The sequence below is a fragment of the Arachis hypogaea genome, chromosome 6 (genome assembly GCF_003086295.3).
Source record: "Arachis hypogaea cultivar Tifrunner chromosome 6, arahy.Tifrunner.gnm2.J5K5, whole genome shotgun sequence".
Lineage (NCBI taxonomy): Eukaryota > Viridiplantae > Streptophyta > Magnoliopsida > Fabales > Fabaceae > Arachis > Arachis hypogaea.
Genome location: NC_092041.1, coordinates 95,399,407 through 95,413,881, shown reverse-complemented (window position 1 = coordinate 95,413,881; position 14,475 = coordinate 95,399,407). Strand labels below are relative to the sequence as shown.

Here is a 14,475-nt window from a genome sequence, read left to right as displayed (position 1 = left end):
CCGCTCCAGCTCTCGCTTCCACTCCAGCCTGAGAGAATTTGTGTCTAACATGCATGTGAGGATCTTTTGATAGCTCTCCTCAGACTGTTGCAGCCGCTAAGCCTGATAGTAAAGGCTCTAGATGAGCTCCAGCATCTGCTTTCTTAAATCAATGTTGTCTTCGGGATCGACAGGATGGTTGGTGGAAAAGATGGATGAAGGTCTCAATGTGGAGGCGCGGAGGTTGTTAGCGAAGAACGATCCCAACCCATAGACACAATGCTTGTACAACTCAGATGTGGTCTTGTGCCAAACCGTATTAGGATCGACTTCTGATGTAGCGAAATTTTTGCCGTCGTCTCGAGTATGTTGAGATTGCTGGATTGAGGCCTCCAATCTCTACGTGTAGGACTCCTATGTAACACATATTATGATTACGACTATAGTTAATTGCAAATTTCTCCTTATTCTCCTTCAAGATGTGAGTATACTTGAAGGTCTTCGCTATCATCACATCACAATCCAATGACTTAGACTACACTTGTTGAAACAATATATTTAACCAAGTAATAATGACATTATATTTCAAAAACAAAGAGAATTTAATAACAAAATAAAGCAAGTTACATACCAACCTGGCCTTTGTCTTCATGAAAGTTGCTAATCCAACGATCTACTTTGATGACTTGGACAATGCGCAGTTAGCTCTGTTTGTGAGATGGTGATGCCTGAACCCCCCATTAGTCTTCCAATGGACATACAGTGCCTTCTTGATGTCGGGACAGAGCCAAATAGTGAGGTGGTTGCACCTCTCACGTACGTCCTCAATCATTTATTGAAGCTACCTAGTCATCTGATGGTCGAAGATCTTCCTGATGATGACATCGTGAGTCTTGTCTCATATAAATTTCTCCTACTCAAAGAATATTTAGCACTAGTTAATCAAAATTAAATACATAATTAAACAAAATAGAAGATATAAACTAAAGTTTGAATATGTTGAGTTTTTACCGCCCACTTCTGAAACTATTGCTCTCTGGTTTCAGCAGGGATTATTTTACAGCTCGGCCATGGGTACTCGCACATCAGCTTGATGACATTGGTACACTCTTGCATACATGCATTGTTATTTGGCACAAAACTATCAATGAAAAACTTAAAGATTAGTAGTTTAGTAACAAGTTATTTGAAGTAATCTATAAACTTCAATTATTTTTAGATTTTTAGAAATTTTGACAAAGTTTCATCTATAACTAGAAGGTGCCAAAAACTCTATTCATCAACAATTCACTTAAACAATTCACAAACAAACTAATATGAAATTATATGACTTAAGCAGCAACATCTATTAACAATAAAGAATTCTTAAATACTTTCAACAGTTCAAACCTACTAACCTAAATCGAACCTATCTTAACAATCTAATTCCGCTAAAATTAGAAATTTGAGTGTAACTAAATTAAACTAACAAACTAAAGAAGAAAACTTTAGATTAGCAACCACATATTGAATAAGAATGTCAAAATAGTTTGCATATAAAAGACTTAAAATAGTACTCACGCCCTCAAACCATCAAGCCAAATCGTCATCTGTACAATAAGAGGTGGTAGAGGGACATCTGGCTAGGATCCGGGAGAAGATTCTGGCACCACGGTGTTTGTCGCGAGAGAAATCATCATCGAAATAGTGGGCTGCTAAACGGATGGAAGTGGTAGAGGAATTCACTCTGGTGAAGCAGTCGGATGATTTTTTGGTGGCGGAGGTGGTGTAGCATAAGGAGCCACTTAGTTAGGGTTAGAGACCATGATGAATGGCTGATCCTATGCACCCATTGCCTGTGATGTCCCACGGGTAGAGGGTGATGATTGAGAAGACCTAGGGGTATTAGTAGACACCCTCCCTCTACCACAACCACAAGGTCGATTTATGATACATCTGACTATCGTCTAATAAACCACAATTTTATAGTTTATATTGGATTGAATTGAGTGGATTTTGTCATCTTTTGTCACACTTATTCATATAAATTGCATGTATTTGAGATTCCTTCCTAATTGTGCTTAAGAATGAAAACGTGCTTCCTAGGCCTTAAAATTGCTAATTTTTAATCATCTTTTATCACCATTCGATGTTGTGATATGTTTGTTAAGTAATTTCAGAATTTATAGGATAGAAATGACTTAGAGGATGAAGAGGAAGCACGCTAAGAGAAAAGAACACAAGAAATTAAAGATTTGAGAAGCTGGCTTCGACGAGTACGCGTGGCTGACGCATGCGCGTGACCAGGAGCGTCGTCCAGTGACGCGTACGCATGATTGACGCGTACGCGTGGCCAGGTGCAAAGTTCAACGACGATACGCATGGCTGACACGTACACGTGACAAATGGCACATGCCTCAGTAAAGCAAAAATGTTGGAGGCAATTTTTTGGGTGATTTTGGCCCAGTCTCAAGCTCGAAAATAAAGACAAGAGGCTGGAGATGGAGCTGGGGGGATTCATTGATTCATCCTTCATTCCTACACTTTAGTTTTAGGTTTTAGATGTATAATTCTAGAGAGAGAGGCTCTATCCTCTCTCTAGGTTTTAGGGTTTCTTCTTTTATTTTCAATTTCATCTAGGTTTAGGTTCCGCTTCTTATTTTGATTCAAGTTCCTCTTTTAATTTTTTGTTATTACCTCTTCGCTTCCTTAGTTTTATATGTTGTTTCCTATCTTGTTGCTTTATTGTTCATGACTCTTTGTTGATTCCAATTTTCTTTTAATACACTTTGAGGCATTCTATGTTTATTGTCGCTTTCTTCAATTTGCTGTTATTGTCTCTTGCAATTGTTACTCTTAGATTTTACTATTTTGTGTTAATTTTCTATGTTTTTATTTTGTATCTTCCAAGTGTTTGATGAAATGCTTGGGTGTATTTTAAACTAGATTTTGTGTTCTTGGTTTGGATTGAGTAATTTTGAGACTCTTGAATTGTCAAAGTCTCTTGTTGATTGGTGATTGAAAGTTGCTAGTTGGCTTGAGTTTCACTAAATCTCGTCTTTAATTAGGACTTGTGAATTAAGTTGATTTTGCTCACTTGACTTTTCTTCAATTGTTAGAAGTTAACTAAGTGAGAGCAAAAGGCAATTACCATCACGATTGACGATGATAATGAGAATAGGAATTCCAATTCTTAACCCTTGCTAGGACTTTTCTTAGTTGTTAGTTTATTTTCTTGTTACTTACATTTTATTGTTAATCAAACCCAAAAACCCCAAAAAAGATACAATCTCATAACCAATAATAAACACACTTCCCTGCAATTCCTTGAGAGACGACCCGAGATTTAAATACTTCGGTTTATTTTTATTGGGTTTGTACTTGTGACAAACAAATTAAACGTTGATTAAGGTTTAATTGTCGGGTTAGATCTATACTTCGACGAGATTATTTTTGTGAAATTCTATACCGACGATTTTTCTCCATCAAGTTTTTGGCGCTGTTGTCGGAGATATGCAAATGTGTGCTTTGTTATTGGTTATATGTTAATATTGTGAATATCTTGATTTTTGGTGTGTTTGTTAGTTTTTGTTAGTTTTAGAACTTTGTTTGCTTACTTTTTATTAGTATTTGTTTTTATTTTCTCTTGCTATTATGAATTCTCACCCCTTTGGCTATGAGTGTGATTACAACTATGTTGTAGGAAATGAGAACTACAATGAAGGCTTGCATAAAAAATGAGAGAATCAAAGGTGGGAGGAGCCATATGCTTATGATCAACCATCTTGGCAACAACCTCCTCCAATGTACTATGAGCAAGAACCATTCCATGATGCATACCAACCCAATGGATATGGTGGACTTCCTTATGATTATCAACAACCACCACCATATGCCCATGAACTCCCTCCTTAACATAGTTTTGAACTACTATACTCACAAGCCCCACACCACCAAACACCTTCATATGACCTTAACCCTTATCCACCATACCAACAACCATCATATGAGCCATATAAACCATACATAGAACCACAACTATTCCAACACAATTACTCCCAAGAACCACCTCAATATACACCATCTCAATATCCTTATCAAGATGAACTACCTTCCTATCATGAATCCTTCGTCCCAAGCAATGAACCCTCATATCTACTCCAATCTCCAATGGATAACACCCTTGGTCTTATTCTTCAAGGATAAGGAGAGATGCAAAGGACGACACTAGAATTCATGGCTACCTTGACCGAGGTAGTAAATACTCTAGCCTCCCAATGCTTAGACACTCAAAGCACTCCCATGGCCGCATGTGGAGAATCTAATGAGGAGCGTAGCATGAAGGAGAGATTAGAAACTCCAGTGGAAAATGAGAAATGTGACTTTGTATTGGAACAATTGGAGGAAGCCGTAATTATTGAAGAGGAAGAAGTGGTCGAAGACTTAGGAGATGTTGAACCTCCATGGGAATATAAAGTTGTAGAGTATTCCTCCAAAAAGATTGAAATTGATGTTGAGGAGGATAGTGCACAACCTCAAGGCATGTTCTCGATGAAGAATTGGATGGAATAGAGCAAGAAGCAAGTTCCCTTAGTGATGATGATCATGAATCAAGTCCTCCTAGTGATGAACTTACATCTACAATTGAACTCCTTGAGTTTGAAGAACCTTCTCTGAGTGAATCTGAAAGTGATGTGATGAATTCACATTTTATGGTATTTATTTGCTCTAATTGGGTGGATTTCATTAACTTTTCTTGCATTTATTCAATGAAATAGCATGGTTTTGTAAATTCTCCATAAATTATGCTTAAAAGTGAAAACATGCTTTTTAGGCCCTTAATTGCTAAATTTTATTTACTTTAATTCCATTTGATGCCTTGATGTGTTTTGTTGAGTGATTTCAGGCTTGTAAGGAAAAGATTGGATTGAAGAAATGAAGAAAAAGCATGTAAAAGTGGAGAATTCATAAAGAAATGGAGTTTCGAGCTTTTCAGCAAGATTTCGTATGCACAACTACGTGTGCGTACGCACAGGTGGAAGCGTGCAGTTATGCGTACGCACAACCCTTCGTGCGTACACACAAGTGGAAAAATCAGAAAGTGTGCGTACACACACATCTATGCATACGCACAGATCCCAGCACCTGACCTCATTAATTCAATTCGCTGGCAGCGTATTTTGGGCCTCCAAAATCCAATCCAAATCATTTTTAAAGCTAGTCAACCCTAATCCAGGAGGAGAGGAGGCAAGGGGGAGCAATTAGGTTTAGATTTTTCCATATTTTTTTCTTAGTTTTCTAGAGAGAGAAGCTCTCCCTTCTCTCTAGAATTAGGTTAGGTTTAGTTAATTTTCTCTTAGTTTGATGCTTTGATTCTTGTCTTGATTTAGTTTCTCTACTATTTCTTCTTCTAGCTTCTTATTTCTTTTAGTTTTACTTATTATTTCTTTTATTTGGTTATTTCATTGTAATGAACCTTTGTTAATTTGAATTTCTATTAATGGAATTTAATGTTTCTTTTTTGTTTATTGTTATTTAATTCAGTTGTTGTTTTCTTGCACTTGGTAGTTTTACATTTTATTTTGATTGCAATTTAATAAGCTTTTATTTTCATGCACACCAAGTGTTTGATAAACATGCTTAGCTTAGTTTTTGCTTAGGTTTTTCCTCACTCTTGGCTTGAAATTGAGGACTTTGGTGACCTTGAGTCATTGATGTCCATTCTTGATTGATATATTAGAGTAGTTAGTTGATTTGGTTTCTACTAACTCTAAGTCTTCCATTAATAGAGTTGACTAAGATTTGTGGATTGAAATCAATTTTGCCTATTTGACTTATCTTCGATGTTAGTGTTGATTAAGTAGGATTAACTCTTCATAATCATCATATGTTTGTGGTCAATGGCTAGGATAGGTAACCTTAACTCTCAATCCATGCCAAGAGGTTCCTTAGCATTTAATTTTCCCTTTTCCTTGATTAATTGCTTTCATTTAACTTCTTGCATGTTTATTTACTTTCTTCATATTTACATTACTTGCTTCTCTTGCCATCAACCCTCATTCCCCCTCATAGCCAATAATTGAGCACTTCATTTGCAACTCCTAGAGAATACGACCCGGGAATTTAAACTCCCAGTTTATATTTGTTTTGGATTGTGACATATTTATTCTAAACTTTGATTGAGATGATCTATTGCCGGTTTGGACTATACTTGCAACGGAAGAAATTCTATTTTGTCTAAATTCCGAATTGGCATAAATCTTCTCTATCATGATGTTGAGGTAGACTTTTCTCAACCTCCAACTTATGAATTGAGTGACGAGAAAGAATTAGAAGAACTCGATAAGGAAGCGGTTGAAGTGAAAGAAGCTTGTCAAGAGGTGGAAGTTATCAAGGAGGAGTCAAAGGGAGTGAAGCTCATTTACCAAAGTTGTTTGCAACCCCTCTTCCTAAGTCACCATCATCCTTTACACCATTCAAGTGAGTAAAATTCATATCCCTTAGCTTTATTATCCCACTTGAATATGGTTTGCTTGAGACGGACGGATAACTTAGAGCTCTTTGTGGTTTTAAAAGAAAAATGGGAGATGGTTAGTGGTTGGCAACACAATCCTAGGTTCATTATAGTTGGCAGTTCAAGGTCTAAGTGCAATGGATGGTATAGTTCTCAATTGATTGGGTCTAGGAAGATGTCTTGGTGCTTAAATGAGAATTCTTCAACTTTGTCACCCGTATGGAAGCACGAAGATCAAGAAGAAAGAGTGATGACAAACAAGGTTTGGGACCACCGGAATACACCTCAACCATCATCTATCTTGGGGCCTTGTCTCTTGTTCAAATTTTCTAGGAAGCTTGATGCGCCTAGTTTGGCATCCCGAAGGCTATTGAAAATGCAAACGTTGGTGGGGATTCCAGGAAGAGTTCAAGCATAAGCCACCCTAGCAAGGACCCCACAAAATGTCCAACTTAAAGACAATAACTAAAAGTGCTAGGTGGAAGACAACCCACCATGGTATGATCTTCCTTTTCTATAGTTTTTTTTGTTTATTTGCTTATCTTTGTTTCATTAGGTGCGTATGATACATTTCAAATATGCATCTTTGCCTCTGTTTTGAAAAAAAACATGCATCTCACACGTGGGCATGGCCGACACGCACGCGTCATATTTAATCTTGCAACGCTTCTGGTACAAAATGCAGAGAATTGTGCTGGAACCATGCGGGTGGGGTGCTTGGCGCACAACCCAATCCACGTGGGCGTCTTGCTGGCACGTTCGTGTCATTTGAATTTTTGGCCATCCACGCATAGGCGTGACCGACACGCACGCATCGGATCTCAATGTTGCTGCTGCACAATACAAAATCCAGAAAGTTGTGATGGTATTGTGCAGACTTCGTGCGCGAAGCACAATAGGTCTTCACGTGTACGCGTAGCCGACGCGTACGCGTCATGGTGCACGAAATTGTGATCATCAATGGCGCCATCAACATGGTACGCTCAATTGCAATCTCAACTCTTTATCACAACTTCGCACAACTAATCAGCAAGTGTACCGGGTCGTCCAAGTAATAAACCTTACGCGAGTAAGGGTCGATCCACAGAGACTGTTGGTATGAAGTAAGCTATGGTCATCTTGTAAATCTCAGTCAGGCAGATTCAAATGGTTATGCATGATTGATAACTAAAAGATGAATAAAACAAAAAATAAAGATAGAGATACTTATGTAATTCATTGGTGAGAATTTCAGATAAGCGTATGGAGATGCTTTGTCCCTTCTGTCTCTCTCCTTTCCTACTGTCTTCATCCAATCCTTCTTACTCCTTTCCATGACAAGCTGTATGTTGGGCATCACCGTTGTCAATGGCTACAGTCCTGTCCTCTCAGTGAAAATGTTCAACGCGCTCTGTCACAGCACGGCTATTCAGCTGTCGGTTCTCGCTCATGACGGAATAGAATCCAGTGATTCTTTTGCGTCTGTCACTAACGCCCCACAATCGCGAGTTTGAAGCTCGTCACAGTCATTCAATCCTTGAATGCTACTCAGAATACCACAGACAAGGTTTAGACCTTTCAGATTCTCTTGAATGCCGCCATCAATTCTAGCTTATACCACGAAGATTTTGATTAAGGAATCCAAGAGATAAACATTCAAGCCTTGTTTGCTTGTAGAATGGAAGTGGTTGTCAGGCACGCATTCATAAGTGAGAATGATGATGAGCGTCACATAATCATCACATTCATCATGTTCTTGGGTGCGAATGAATATCTTAGAACAAGAATAAGCTGAATTGAATAGAAGAACAATAGTACTTGCATTAATACTCGAGGTACAGCAGAGCTCCACACCTTAATCTATGGTGTGTAGAAACTCCACCGTTGAAAATACATAAGAACAAGGTCTAGGCATGGCCGAGAGGCCAGCCCCCAATGATCTAAGAACTAGACGTCCAAAGATGATCAAAAGATCTAAAATGATCCAAAGATGATAATACAATAGCAAAAGGTCCTATTTGTAGAGAACTAGTAGCTTAGGGTTTACAAAGATGAGTAAATGACATAAAAATCCACTTCCGGGTCCACTTGGTGTGTGCTTGGGCTGAGCATTGAAGCTTCTATGTGTAGATACTTTTCTTGGAGTTAAACGCCAGCTTTTATGCCAGTTTGGGCGTTTAACTCCCATTCTTGTGCCAGTTCCGGCGTTAAACGCCAGAATTCTTGAGCTGACTTGGAACGCCTATTTGGGCCATCAAATCTCAGGCAAAGTATGGGCTATTATACATTACTAGAAAGCCCAGGATGTCTACTTTTCAACGCAATTAAGAGAGCACCAATTGGGCTTCTATAGCTCCAGAAAATCCACTTCAAGTGCAGGGAGGTCAGAATCCTACAGCATCTGCAGTCCTTTTCAGCCTCTGAATCAGATTTTTGCTCAGGTCCCTCAATTTCAGCCTTAGGTTTCTCCGGCCTTAGATTTCTCCGGCCTTAGGCTTTTGCCTTCCTTTTTCTCTTTCTAGAGGTTTCTCCGGCCTTAGATGCCATAAATGGTTATGGAAAAACTAAAAGCAACGCTTTTACCACACCAAACTTAAAAGGTTTGCTCGTTCTCGAGCAAAAGAAGAAAGAAGGATGGAGAAGAAGAAGAAAATGGAGGAGATGGAGAAGTGGGAGTGATTCGGCCAAGGGGGAGAAGTAGTGTGTATGATGTGTGAAAATGAGGGGGTGAAGATGGGTTTATATAGGGGTGGAGAGGGGGGTAAGTGGTTTGAATTTGAATGGTGGGATTTGATAGGTGAGGGGTTTTTGAGGTGATTGGTGAATGGGTGAAGAAGAGAGAGAGAGGTGGGGTAGGTGGGGATCCTGTGGGGTCCACAGATCCTGAGGTGTCAAGGATAATTCAACCCTGCACCAAGTGGTGAGCAAAAATGCTCCTTATGCCAATCCTGGCGTTAAACGCCAGGCTGGTGCCCATTTCTGGCGTTTAACGCCAGCTTGGTGCCCCTTTCTGGCGTTAAACGCCTGTCTGGTGCCCCTTTCTGGCGTTAAACACCCATAATGGTGCCAGGCTGGCGTTAAACGCCCATTTGCTGCCCTTACTGGCGTTTAAACGCCAGCAAGCTTTTCCTCCAGGGTGTGCTATTTTTCTTTCTATTTTTCATTCTGTTTTTGCTTTTTCAATTGATTTTGTGACTTCACATGATCATCAACCTACAGAAAACATAAAATAACAAAGGAAAATAGATAAATATAACATTGGGTTACCTCCCAACAAGCACTTCTTTAATGTCAGTAGCTTGACAGTGGGCTCTTATGGAGCCTCACAAACACTCAGAGCAATGTTGGAACCTCCCAACACCAAACTTAGAGTTTGAATGTGGGGGTTCAACACCAAACTTAAAAGTTGGTTGTGGCCTCCCAACACCAAACTTAGAGTTTGACTGTGGGGGCTCTGTTTGACTCTGTTTTGAGAGAAGCTCTTCATGCTTCCTCTCCATGGTTACAGAGGGATATCCTTGAGCCTTAAACACAAAGGATTCTTCATTCACTTGAATGATCAATTCTCCTCTGTCAACATCAATCACAGCCTTTGCTGTGGCTAGGAAGGGTCTGCCAAGGATGATGGATTCATCCATGCACTTTCCAGTCTCTAGGACTATGAAATCAGCAGGGATGTAATGGTCTTCAATCTTTATCAGAACATCCTCTACAAGTCCATAAGCTTGTTTTCTTGAATTGTCTGCCATCTCTAGTGAGATTCTTGCAGCTTGTACCTCAAAGATTCCTAGCTTCTCTATTACAGAGAGAGGCATAAGGTTTATACTTGACCCTAGGTCACACAGAGCCTTCTCAAAGGTCATGGTGCCTATGGTACAAGGTATTGAGAACTTCCCAGGATCCTGTCTCTTTTGAGGTAATCTCTGCCTAGTCAAGTCATTCAGTTCTTTGGTGAGCAAAGGAGGTTCATCCTCCCAAGTCTCATTACCAAATAACTTGTCATTTAGCTTCATGATTGCTCCCAGGTACTTAGCAACTTGCTATTCAGTGACATCTTCGTCCTCTTCAGAGGAAGAATACTCATCAGAGCTCATGAATAGCAGAAGTAATTCCAATGGAATCTCTATGGTCTCAGTGTGAGCCTCAGATTCCCATGGTTCCTCATTAGGGAACTCATTGGAGGCCAGTGGACGTCCATTGAGGTCTTCCTCAGTGGCGATCACTGCCTCTTCCTCCTCTCCAATTTCGGCCATGTTGATGGCCTTACACTCTCCTTTTGGATTTTCTTCTGTATTGCTTGGAAGAGTACTAGGAGGGAGTTCAGTAACTTTCTTACTCAGCTGACCCACTTGTACCTCCAAGTTTCTAATGGAGGACCTTGTTTCAGTCATAAAACTTTGAGTGGTTTTGATTAGATCAGAGACCATGGTTGCTAAGTCAGAGTGGCTCTGCTTAGAATTCTCTGTCTATTGCTAAGAAGATGATGGAAAAGGCTTGCCATTGCCAAACCTGTCTCTTCCACCATTATTGTTGTTGAAACCTTGTTGAGGTCTCTGTTGATCCTTCCATGAGAGATTTGGATGATTTCTCCATGAAGGATTTTAGGTGTTTCCATAGGATTTTCCCATGTAATTCACCTCTTCCATTGAAGGGTTCTCAGGATCATAAGCCTCTTCTTCAGATGAAGCGTCCTTAGTACTGCCTGGTGCAGCTTGAATTCTAGATAGACTTTGAGAAATCATATTGACTTGCTGAGTCAATATTTTGTTCTGAGCCAATATGGCATTCAGAGTATCAATCTCAAGAACTCCTTTCTTCTGATTCGTCCCATTGTTCACAAGATTCCTTTCAGAAGTGTACATGAATTGGTTATTTGCAACCATTTCAATGAGTTCTTGAGCTTCTGTAGGCATCTTCTTCAGATGAAGAGATCCTCCAGCAGAGCTGTCCAATGACATCTTGGACAGTTCAGACAGACCATCATAGAAGATACCTATAATGCTCCATTCAGAAAGCATGTCAGAAGGGCACTTTCTGATCAATTGTTTGTATCTTTCCCATGCTTCATAGAGGGATTCACCTTCCTTCTGTCTGAAGGTTTAGACTTCCACTCTAAGCTTACTCAATTTTTGAGGTAGAAAGAACTTTGCCAAGAAGGCATTGACTAGATTTTCCCAAGAGTTCAGGCTTTCTTTAGGTTGTGAGTCCAACCATATCCTAGCTCTGTCTCTTACAGCAAAAGGGAATAGCATAAGTCTGTAGACCTCAGGGTCAACCCCGTTAGTCTTGACAGTGTCACAGATTTGCAAGAATTCAGCTAAAAACTGATGAGGATCTTCCAATGGAAGTCCATGGAACTTGCAATTCTGTTGCATTAGAGAAACTAATTTAGGCTTAAGCTCAAAGTTGTTTGCTCCAATGGCAGGGATAGAGATGCTTCTCTCATAGAAGTCAGGAGTAGGTATAGTAAAGTCACCCAGCACCTTCCTTGCATTGTTGGCATTGTTGTTGTTTTCGGCTGCCATGTTTTCTTCTTGTTTGAAGATTTTTGTTAGGTCCTCTACAGAGAGTTGTGCTTTACCTTCTCTTAGCTTTAGCTTCAAGGTCCTTTCAGGTTCAGGGTCAGCCTCAACAAGAATGCTTTTGTCTTTGCTCCTGCTCGTATGAAAGAGAAGAGAACAAGAAAATATGGAATCCTCTATGTCACAGTATAGAGATTCCTTGAGGTGTCAGAGGAAAAGAAAAATAGAAGGAAGAGGTAGAAGAATTCGAACTTATCAAGAAAGATAGAGTTCGAATTGTGCTTTGAGGAGGAGTGTTAATCCATAAATAGAAGGATGTGAGAAGAGGGGAAGAAATTTTCGAAAATTAAAGTGAAATAATTAAAAGAAATTTTGAAAAAAATGGTAATTGATTTTCGAAAACTAAGATTTGGAAAGAAGTAAAGTTAAATTGAAAAAGGTTTTGAAATTAGAAATCAAAAAGATATGATTGAAAAAATTAAATTTAAAAAAAATGTAATGAAAATATATGATTGAAAAGACATAGTTTTAAAAAGATATGATTGAGAAGATATGATTTGAAAAACAATTTAAAAAGATTTGATTTTGAAAATTAATGACTTGGCTAACAAGAAATTTAAAAGATATGATTCAGACATTAAACCTTTCTCAACAGAAAAGGCAACATAATTGAAATGTTGAATCAAATCATTAATTGTTAGCAAGTATTTTTGAAAATGGAAAGAAATTGATTTTGAAAAATATATGATTGAAAAGATATGATTTGAAAAAGATTTGATTTTGAAAAATTATGAAAACTTGAAAAAAATTTGAATTAAAAACAAAATCTTTCCTCTTGTGCCATCCTGGCATTAAACGCCCAAAACTCTACCCTTTTGGGCGTTAAACGCGCAGCCAGGCACCCTGGCTGGCGTTTAAACGCTAGTTTTCCTTTCTCACTGGGCGTTTTGAACGCCCAGCTTTTTCTGTGTAATTCCTCTGCTGCATGTTCTGAATCTTCAATTCTCTGTATTATTGACTTGAAAAGACACAAATTAAAAAAAAAATTTGAATTTTTAATAATGAGGAATAATCAAAATGAAACTAAGATCAAATAAGCAATGCATGCAAGACACCAAACTTAGAAGTTTGTATACTACTAACACTAACAAATTGAGAATGCATATGAGAAACAACAAAACACTCAAGACAAGAGAAATTAAAGATCAGAGTAAGGAAATCATCAAGAACAACTTGAAGATCAATGAAGAACACAATGCATGCAATTTTTTGAAAATTAGATGAATGCAATTGACACCAAATTTAAAATTAGACACTAGACTCAAACTAGAAACATAAAATATTTTTGTTTTTTTTATGATTTTAAAAATTTTTTTGTGCTTTTTCGAAAATTATATGGAAAAGATGATAAAGAGATTCAAAATTTTTAATAAGAATTCCAGGAATCATGCAATATTAGTCTAAAGCTTTAGTCTAAAGAAATTAGACATGGCTAGCCAAGCTTCAGCAGGACATTGCATTCAAGAGCTAAATTGATGAGAATCAATCAGCTTTGGTGATGATAGAAACATCACCTTGAACTCTAGAATTCATTCTTAAAAATTCTAAAGAAAAATACCTAATCTAAGCAACAAGATGAACCGTCAGTTGTCCAAACTCAAACAATCCCCGGCAACGGCGCCAAAAACTTGGTGCACGAAATTGTGATCATCAATGGCGCCATCAACATGGTATGCTCAATTGCAATCTCAACTCTTTATCACAAATTCGCACAACTAACCAGCAAGTGTACTGGGTCGTCCAAGTAATAAACCTTACGCGAGTAAAGGTCGATCCCACGGAGACTGTTGGTATGAAGCAAGCTATGGTCATCTTGTAAGTCTCAGTCAGGCGGATTCAAATGGTTATGGATGATTGATAACTAAAAGATGAATAAAACATAAAATAAAGATAGAGATACTTATGTAATTCATTGGTGAGAATTTCAGATAAGTGTATGGAGATGCTTTGTCCCTTCCGTCTCTCTCCTTTCCTACTGTCTTCATCCAATCCTTCTTACTCCTTTCCATGGCAAGCTGTATGTTGGGCATCACCGTTGTCAATGGCTACAGTCCCGTCCTCTCAGTGAAAATGTTCAACGCGCTCTGTCACAGCACGGCTATTCAGCTGTCGGTTCTTGATCATGTCGGAATAGAATCCAGTGATTCTTTTGCGTCTGTCACTAACGCCCCACAATCGCGAGTTTGAAGCTCGTCACAGTCATTCAATCCTTGAATCCTACTCAGAATACCACAGACAAGGTTTAGACCTTTTGGATTCTCTTGAATGCCGCCATCAATTCTAGCGTATACCACGAAGATTCTGATTAAGGAATCCAAGAGATAAACATTCAAGCCTTGTTTGCTTGTAGAATGGAAGTGGTTGTCAGGCACGCATTCATAAGTGAGAATGATGATGAGCGTCACATAATCATCACATTCATCATGTTCTTGGGTGCGAATG

The 14,475-nt window shown here is 38.7% G+C and overlaps 1 non-coding gene across 1 annotated transcript; it reads left to right on the top strand.

The window, feature by feature from the left end:
• Positions 1–11,463: 11,463 nt before the first annotated feature.
• LOC112699610 (small nucleolar RNA R71) lies at positions 11,464–11,571 on the top strand. The gene has a single exon (XR_003152554.1). It is a non-coding gene; the product is annotated as a small nucleolar RNA R71 (small nucleolar RNA).
• Positions 11,572–14,475: the final 2,904 nt, after the last annotated feature.